Here is an 8721-nt window from a genome sequence, read left to right on the forward strand (position 1 = left end):
GAGGAGACACAGCTGTAACGTCCACCTATCACTTAACGTTTCATGCATACACACAAAACCCTTTGCTCTGGAATTCAGTTTCACACAAACGAAGTTCAGTGTGTGCTGCGCTGAAGGAAGATGGGGCATAAGGATGTTTCAGAGAGCTGCTGAGCACAAGACAGGTGTCTGAACACTGGCGAACAGCTGCCCCCGAGCGTCAGCAGTGTGTCTGGGGAGACACTGGTTTCAGCCCTCTGCATCATGGAAAATTTTTCTAAGCCAAAGCCTCTTTTCTTTCCCTTCTGCCAGCTCCCACACACCTGGCACTGAAGCATTCTTTGAATAGACGTTCCTTTTAAGCCTTACATGCTCATGCTACGAAAACAGAGAAACTAAGTCACTGCACGTAATGTCCCCACAGCAGTGTCTGTGATAGTGTCCTAAAGAGTCCAAACATTCTCAGAACCCGCCTTCTCTGCCCCGTGCACCACAGTGGAACTGCTCCGTCAGATGAGAGTGGTGCTCATCTCTGACGCATTTCACAGTAATCTGATCATATGATGTAAATTATATTAAAGTGCATGTTTCTCATCTAAGTTGTTGTAGCATATGGCTAAGTTCATTTTTCATAAACATAAGTATATTCGGTGTATGTTGTATGAAATTAGTGCCTCATTAGCTATACCGTCAGATGGTAAAATGGTGTATAAAGCCTGTCTATATCCTTTAAACAGTGTTTCTCCAAAACCCAACCCATTCTGCACTGCCTTTTACTAGAGAATTCAATGAGATAAGGTGACTACTTGCCCAAAGTTGATGCTATTGTAACTATTTCATTGCTTTCTTTAAAAGCAAACTGAAAGTAAATGCCATTAATCAGTATCTGAAGTTTCTCTCTTTTTTATTTGCCAAGTATCACTTTAGCATTTATACAATCTCTAGACAAGCTTCAAGCAGCATCATATAAAGAGTGGTATCCACAGAGAAAAACCTGGAAGTTTCTTATTATTAAGAATTGTGCCCTACCACATTATTGCATTGTTCTTTTAGATCTAGCAAACTAGAAATCAATTTACTGACATGCCCAATCTGATTCTTGCAGCACAGACAAGGGAGGAGGGGTTGTTGCTAGGTAACCACCCTTTTACCACCCAAAAATACACAACCACAAAAGATTCCAGTCCTGGGAAGCATAAGGTTCTGTCCCAGCAGCAGTGCTTACTTCAGAATGCTTCTTTCACTACAAATGTCTTCACATACTATGCTCTCAGAAGGAATTAGCAAAACCTTGAATTTAACTTAGTTTTTCAAAATCCAGGTAAATCTAATTGATAACTCATTGATTGATTTTTTTATTCTGTTTTATTCACTCAGCTAATTTTATTTAATTTAGCATGGATTTTAATTTGTAACATCCATCTTCACAATATATACTTTGCAATTTTAGCATCTGCTTATTCAAAAGTAATATGTGTTTATACAGTAAGATAATTCTGCTAATCAATGGGAAACTCTAAAAGTGTGAGAAGTGTTAAACTGATCCTCAGTATGTTTTTGGTAATACTGAGATTGGTGATACAAACACATTTTTCTAAAATTTGGAGTGGAATGACTATCTGATCATCGATAATGAATGATTCTATCAATGGTCCAGCATTAAAAATGCTGGCTTTCTACCTCAAAGAGGATGATGAGCATCAAAGAACCTCCTTTTGGGGATGGCTTCAAATGTGCCAAACAAGCCACTGGGCAAAAGTCCTCATTTCTACCACAAACAGAATTCTGCCTTTAAAAAAAAAAAGGACAGGCTTGGATGCAGGCAAAGTCAACGGCCAAACTCTGCCAAGACAGGGTAAGCAAGTCCTCAATAGTTCCTGCCTCACAAATATGTCTGTCAGATATATTGGGCCAAAAGACTGAAGAAGATGCTCCAACATTATAGAGAGTTTTGGGTGACTATTCAGATAGAAAACTGTCTCTGTCATCTTTTCATTTGGAAAGCTACTAACCTGCTCTCCCGGCATACTCAGATAATCAAGTTTACTCCTTCTCAAGTCTCTGAGGGAGTTGAAGACCAGGTGGCTTAGTTTTACAATGAAGCTTAATTGTTTAGGGGTTAAGATGTTTTTAAGTCGAGATAAGTGTTCTAAGTTGATAATGACAATATGTGATGAAGATTGATTTACATTCAGAAATTTAGATGCACCAAGATAGGAAAGATGTCTTCTTCAAAGCTGTCAAATACAAATAGCCAAAACACTAAGAATGTAACATTTATATAATTCCTGATTGTGTCACGGTTCTTCCTGCCATAGGTAATGTATTGTATATATATGTAATAATATAAATGTTTATGTAAAAAAATAAAATAACAATTGAGATGTAATATGAATAAAGAATAAAATATATTTTAAAAATAAAATAAAATAAAAAGGTAAAAAAAAGAATGCTGGCTTTGACACATATGGAAAAGTTTCCTATTACACATATGCCTAATTCTATTTATCCATTTTTGCTGCCAAAGCATCTTTATGATTTCCTGTTGGAGTTTCAAAGAGTAAAGTTTTACATTAAGGTCTTTGACTAACTTTTCATTGAACTTTGTACAAGGTGAGAGTGAAAGGATACTCTGGTTTCATTTCTATACATGTGAATCTCCAGTATTGCCATCACCATTTGCTGAAGAGGTTTTGTTTTCTCCAATGTATATTCTTTTTCAGTGACTGTATTAGAACAGATGTCTGTAGCTGTGTACATGTGTGTCTGTTCTGTGTACATGTGTGTCTGTTCTGTGTACATGTGTGTCTGTTCTGTGTACATGTGTGTCTGTTCTGTGTACATGTGTGTCTGTTCTGTGTGCATGTGTGTCTGTTCTGTGTATATGTGTGTCTGTTCTGTGTACATGTGTATCTGTTCTGTGTACATGTGTATCTGCTCTGTGTACATGTGTATCTGTTCTGTGTATATGTGTGTCTGTTCTGTGTACATGTGAATCTGTTCTGTGTACATGTGTGTCTGTTCTGTGTACATGTATATCTGTTCTGTGTATATGTGTGTCTGTTCTGTGTACATGTGTATCTGTTCTGTGTACATGTGTATCTGTTCTGTGTACATGTGTGTCTGTTCTGTGTACATGTGTATCTGTTCTGTGTACATGTGTGTCTGTTCTGTGTACATGTGTGTCTGTTCTATGTACATGTGTATCTGTTCTGTGTACATGTGTGTCTGTTCTGTGTACATGTGTATCTGTTCTGTGTGCATGTGTATCTGTTCTGTGTACATGTGTGTCTGTTCTGTGCACATGTGTATCTGTTCTGTGTACATGTGTGTCTGTTCTGTGTACATGTGTGTCTGTTCTGTTCCACTGGACTTTATGCCACAGAGTTTTTGTTACAATAACTCTATAATATAATATGAGATCAACTGTTGTGATACACCTAGCACTGCTATTTTTGTTCAAGATGTCTTTGCCTGTACTAGATCTTTTGTGTTTCCATATTAATTTACAAAGTACTTTCCTACTTCTCTTTTTTAAAAAGCTGTTATTGGAATGTGTGGTAGTTTAAATAAAATGGTCTTTATAGGCTTATATGTTTGAATGTTTGGGCCCTAGTTGGTAGAGCTGTTTAGGAAAGGACTAAAAGGTATGGTCTTGTGGGTGTAAATGCAGTGGTCTTTAGCCAGGCCTGTGTATGTGTGTCTGTCTCTCTATTCCTCTGTGTGTGTGTGTGTCTGTGTGTCTCCATCTCTGTCTCTGTCTCTCTGTCTCTGTGCCTCTCTGTCTCTGTCTCTCTGTGTCTCTCTTTGTCTCTGTTTCTCTGTGTCTCTCTCTGTGTCTCTCTGTGTCTATCTCTGTCTCTCTCTCGTTCTCTCTCTTTCTCTCTCTCTCTGTCTGTCTGTCTGTCTGTCTCTCTCTCTCTCTCTCTCTCTCTCTCTCTCTCTCTCTCTCTCTCTCTCTCTCTGCCCCCACCCTCTGCCTCCTACTTGCAGATCAGGATGAAAGTTCTTAGCAGGTGCTTCAGTTCCATGCCTCGCTACTGCCACACTCCCAACCGTGGTGCTCATGGACTCACCGCTGAAACTGTAAACAATCCTCCAATTACATTATTTCTTTTACAAGTTTCCTTGGTCATATTATCTCTTCACCGCAATAGAAAAGTAGCTAAGACAGAATGCTGATGGAAATTGCATTTAACTTTAGGTCATCTTCAATAATGTAGCGAGCTCTACAACGTTCTTACCCCCATGAACATGAGAGATCTTATCATCGTCTGGTGTTTTCAATTTCTTCCTCCACTGTTAAAATACTTACTGCATAGATCTCTCACTTCCATGGTTATTTTTATTTCAGTTTATATTCTACTGTGAATGGGATTGCTTTCATGAGTTTTCTCTAATCACATTACTTATTGTTATAAAGAGAAACTACTTCATTTTGATACTGATTTTTTTTATCTTACTATTTTTCTAAAAGTGTTGATCAGAACTATAAACTGTCTAGAGTAGTCTCCAAGGTCTCTTACACAGAATTATATGATTAGCAGAAGGCAATAATTATTTCAATCTATACCCCTTTGCTTTCCATAGCCTTAATATCCATCTATGAATTCACCCACTGCATTGAATAAAGTGCGGAAAGTGGACACCTTGTCTTGTTTCTGATTTGGGTTGGGAGGGTGGAGGTTTTACTTTGTTCACATCCAGAAAAATGATTTCCTTTTCCACTTAGCCCTGTAGGCTGTCTTGCCTTATTCTTGATCTTTACACCCACAGCTCCATGTAAGAGGACCCACGCCTTCACTAATACTGATACATAATTTCCCACAGGGGTAAAACCCATCTTGAAAGTGTGGCCAAATCAACTTCTTCAATGTGTAGGTCTTGGTATCTCAGTAAGAATTCGGCCTAGAAATCCTTATAAGCGTTTCTTCTCTCAGTTTACCTTGGAAGGGCTTCCGTCTAGCTCTTTGAGATGTTCTTGCTCCCCTTTTCAACTCTGGCCGTGAGAGTCCCTTATGCTCCCTTAACAATGAAATATCAGAATATTTTATATGTGTGTTGGGGAGCTTGGAAGGGTAGAAACACACCAAATTTTCTAACTTAAACAGTGGATATTCAACAAATATGATTTATTACTTAATAACGATTATTTTCACATTGTAAAGGCAAGCATAGGTAATGCCCAGAGGGAGTAATGTCAAATAGTCACTGAGGGGTAGTTGTGGTCTGGTATAAAATTTACATGATGAAAAACACGAACAATGAATAAAGAAGTTAAAATGCTTATAAATATAACACCAGGAAAAAAAAACAAAGCAGCAAAATATAAGCATCACAAATTTTACAGAACTCCAAATAGTAAGAGTTCACTTTTAACATAGAATTTAAATATATTCTGCTTAACACAAAACATATACATGAAAATGGCTAAAATACAATATTGTTAAACAGAATGAGCAAGAATTTATTAAAATGTAGAAATAAATTGAGGTGGAATGTTAGAAATATATAAAAAGGAAAAATATTAAATTTGTATTAGAAAGTATTTACCAAAAATAAGAATCCAATAGCATACAGACTTAAGTTTCAAATAACTTACTATCTATTTCATAAGAAAAACAAACAAAATTATAAAAACTGAATAGAGACATTACTCCTTCCATTTCCAGGTGGCATGGTGATTCTAGGGACTTGATGCACAGCCAGGGTCTTACTTTTAAGCATAAATGCAAAAACAATATCTAAAGCGTGAAAACTCTTAGAGAACAATCAAGATTACTCAGACATATAAAGTAATTTGGTAACTTAAAGAAAGTGAGGAAATGTACCTAAATAGTATCGTAAGAGATAGCTCTGAAATAAAAACTGAATGAATTTCAGGGGTTGCGGATCAGAACACTACTAAGACAAGCAAAAGATCTTATTTGTAGCCTTCTGAACCAACAGCCTTTCACATGCCACAGACATCATAAAGATGTTCTTGTGCTAGCCCAGGAGGTAGCTCATATGACAACGCAGATGACAGAATCTTTTGTGAAAACAAAGAGCTAAAGGCAAAATGAAGTTGTGTTTCCCACATGAACAAATAGATTTTGCAAGGGTCCTGTAGTTGAAAAACTCTAAATATTATATAAATTTCTAACATAACTTATCTTAGAAAATATTATGCCTAGTATGCAGAATTGGTTTTTTTCTACTTTATATTAATTTAAGCTTATTTTAACTGAGACACGAGCACATAGTAATCATGCATATTTATGCAACATCATGTGACATTTCCACACGTTTATTTTGTGAAACATTTATCTCAAACATCTATCTCTCCAAACATTTAGCATTTATTTATGGTAAAATCATTTAAGCTACCCACTTTAATGTTTGGAAATACATAGTACATTACTACCATTTATAGTTACTCTACATTTCATGAGAAAGCCAGAAGTTCTCAGTTTTTTTTTTTAATTTTTTGAGAATTCCATACATGAGTTTTGTATTTACAACATTTTCACCCCTCCCTCTCTTCTCCAGTTCTTTCCATGTCCCCCACTTATTCTCAAGTTATTTACCACTGTGTGTGTATGTGTGTGTGAGTATGTAAGTGTAAGTGTGTGTCTGAGTGTGTGTGTGTGTGTGTAAATAAAACCTGCCGTGTTCATTTATTGTTGCTCATATGTATACGTGTTTAGTGTTGAACACTTGGAACTGGATATCAGGGGCCCCTATGCTGGATAAGACCCTCTCTCAACAGCCATCACCTCCTCATAGCTCTTTATCTTAGGGTGAGGCCTTGTGAGATCCCCCTCATCCACACTGACATCACTGTGTCTTGCTCAGATGACCATATTGTTGCAATTGCATGGGTGCACCTTCCCTACCAGATACGGAAGACATTAACAGTAGGTATTTTGGTCCCTCTGTGGTTATATGGATTGGAGCTTGCTTATGGATGACTTCACAGCTAATAATCTCCATTTAAGTGAGTACATGCTATATTTACCTTTCTGGGTCTGGGCTATCTCATTCCGAATAATTTTTAGCCCCATCCATTTACCTGCAAATGTCATGGTTTCATTTCTAACAACTAAATAATATCCCGTTGCATAAATATATCATCTTTTCTCCATCAATTCATTCACTGATAGACATCTAGGATACTTGGACTCTGGCTATTAGAAATAGAGCAGCAATGAACATGGTTGAATAGGTGTCTCTGCAGTAGAATGAAGGGCCCTTTGGGTATATGCCCAACTTCCCAAGGAACCACCCCACTGATTTCCACAGTGACTCCACAAATTTGTGCTTTCACGCACAATGGTTGAGAATGTCTCCTTTACTACACATCCTAGCCAGCATGAGCTGCCCTTTGTTTTATTGATCTTGGCCATTATGACTCATATAAGATGAAATCTCAAAGTACTTTTGTTTTGCATTTCCCTGATGACTAAGGATGTTGAATATTTCTTCAAGTGTTTTTCTGTCTTTTGACTTTCATTTTTTAAGAATTCTCTGTTTAGATATGGACATTATTTTTAGTTGATATACCTGTTTCTTGATATCCAGAAGGTTTTCTGCTGTTTGTTTGTTTGCTTGTTTAGTTCTTTAAAGATTCTAGATATTAGCCGTCTGTCAGATGTGTAGTTCATTTTTTTAAGTCTTTTCCCTTATGGCAGCATGCCATTTTGTCCAAATAATGGTGTCCTTTGCCACACAGAAGCTTCTCTTTTCATGGTTGTCCCATTTATTAATTTTGTTCTTAGTTCCTACACTAATGCTGTTCTGCTCAGGGAGTCTTTTCCTGTGTCAATTACCTCAAGAATATGCCCTACTTTCTCTTTTATTAAAGTCAGTGTATCTAGCCTTATGTTAGGTCTTTGTTCCATTTGGACTTGAGTTTGTACAGGATGGTAAATATGGATCTATTTCCATTCTTCTACATGTAGACATTCAGTTTGACCAGAATCATTTGTTGAAGATGCTGTCTTTTTTCCAGTGTGTATTTCTGAATCCTTTATTAAAAATCAGGTGTTGATAGGCATGCGGGCTTATTATTTCTGTCTTTAATTCAACTTCACTGATAAATGTGTGTGTGTGTGTGCACGCACACACGCGTGCATGCGTGCACGTGCGTCAATACCATACTGTTTTTGTTACTATGACTTTTAGTACAACCTGAAATCAAGAATCGTGATAAATCCAGCAGTTTTGTCATTATTCATGAATGGTTTGCCTACCTTTAGTTTTTTTTGTGTGTGTGTTTCCATTTAAAGCTGAAAAATTGTCCTTTCAAGATCTGTAAATAATTGTGTTAGAATTTTGATGGAGATTGCATTGAATCTACAGGTTGCTTTTAGTAAAATGGTTATTTTACTGTATAATCCCTACCAATCGATGTGTATGGAGATCTTTCCGTTTTCTGATTCTTCAATCTGTCTTCAATGTCTTAAAGTCATTCATTTGCTTGATTAGCATTACTTCAATGATGTGAGACAGAATCAGACTCTCTGAAAAGAAGATGGCACTGAAATTCCCAAAGCCACTGAAAAAACAAACACGTGTATTTTAAAAACACTAACTACAGGGATTGCTGGTGTAAATCAACATGGACCTCACTAGTTAAACCTTGAAAATAACTAGAAAATTATGTCTTATGTGTGTAAAACAGTAAAAATAAAACCTGATTTGACACCTCCACAGAATGGCAGACACCTGAAAATGACAGAAAAACAACCTTTAAAACCA

Source organism: Acomys russatus, chromosome 20, assembly GCF_903995435.1.
Source record: "Acomys russatus chromosome 20, mAcoRus1.1, whole genome shotgun sequence".
NCBI classification, from domain to species: Eukaryota; Metazoa; Chordata; class Mammalia; order Rodentia; family Muridae; genus Acomys; species Acomys russatus.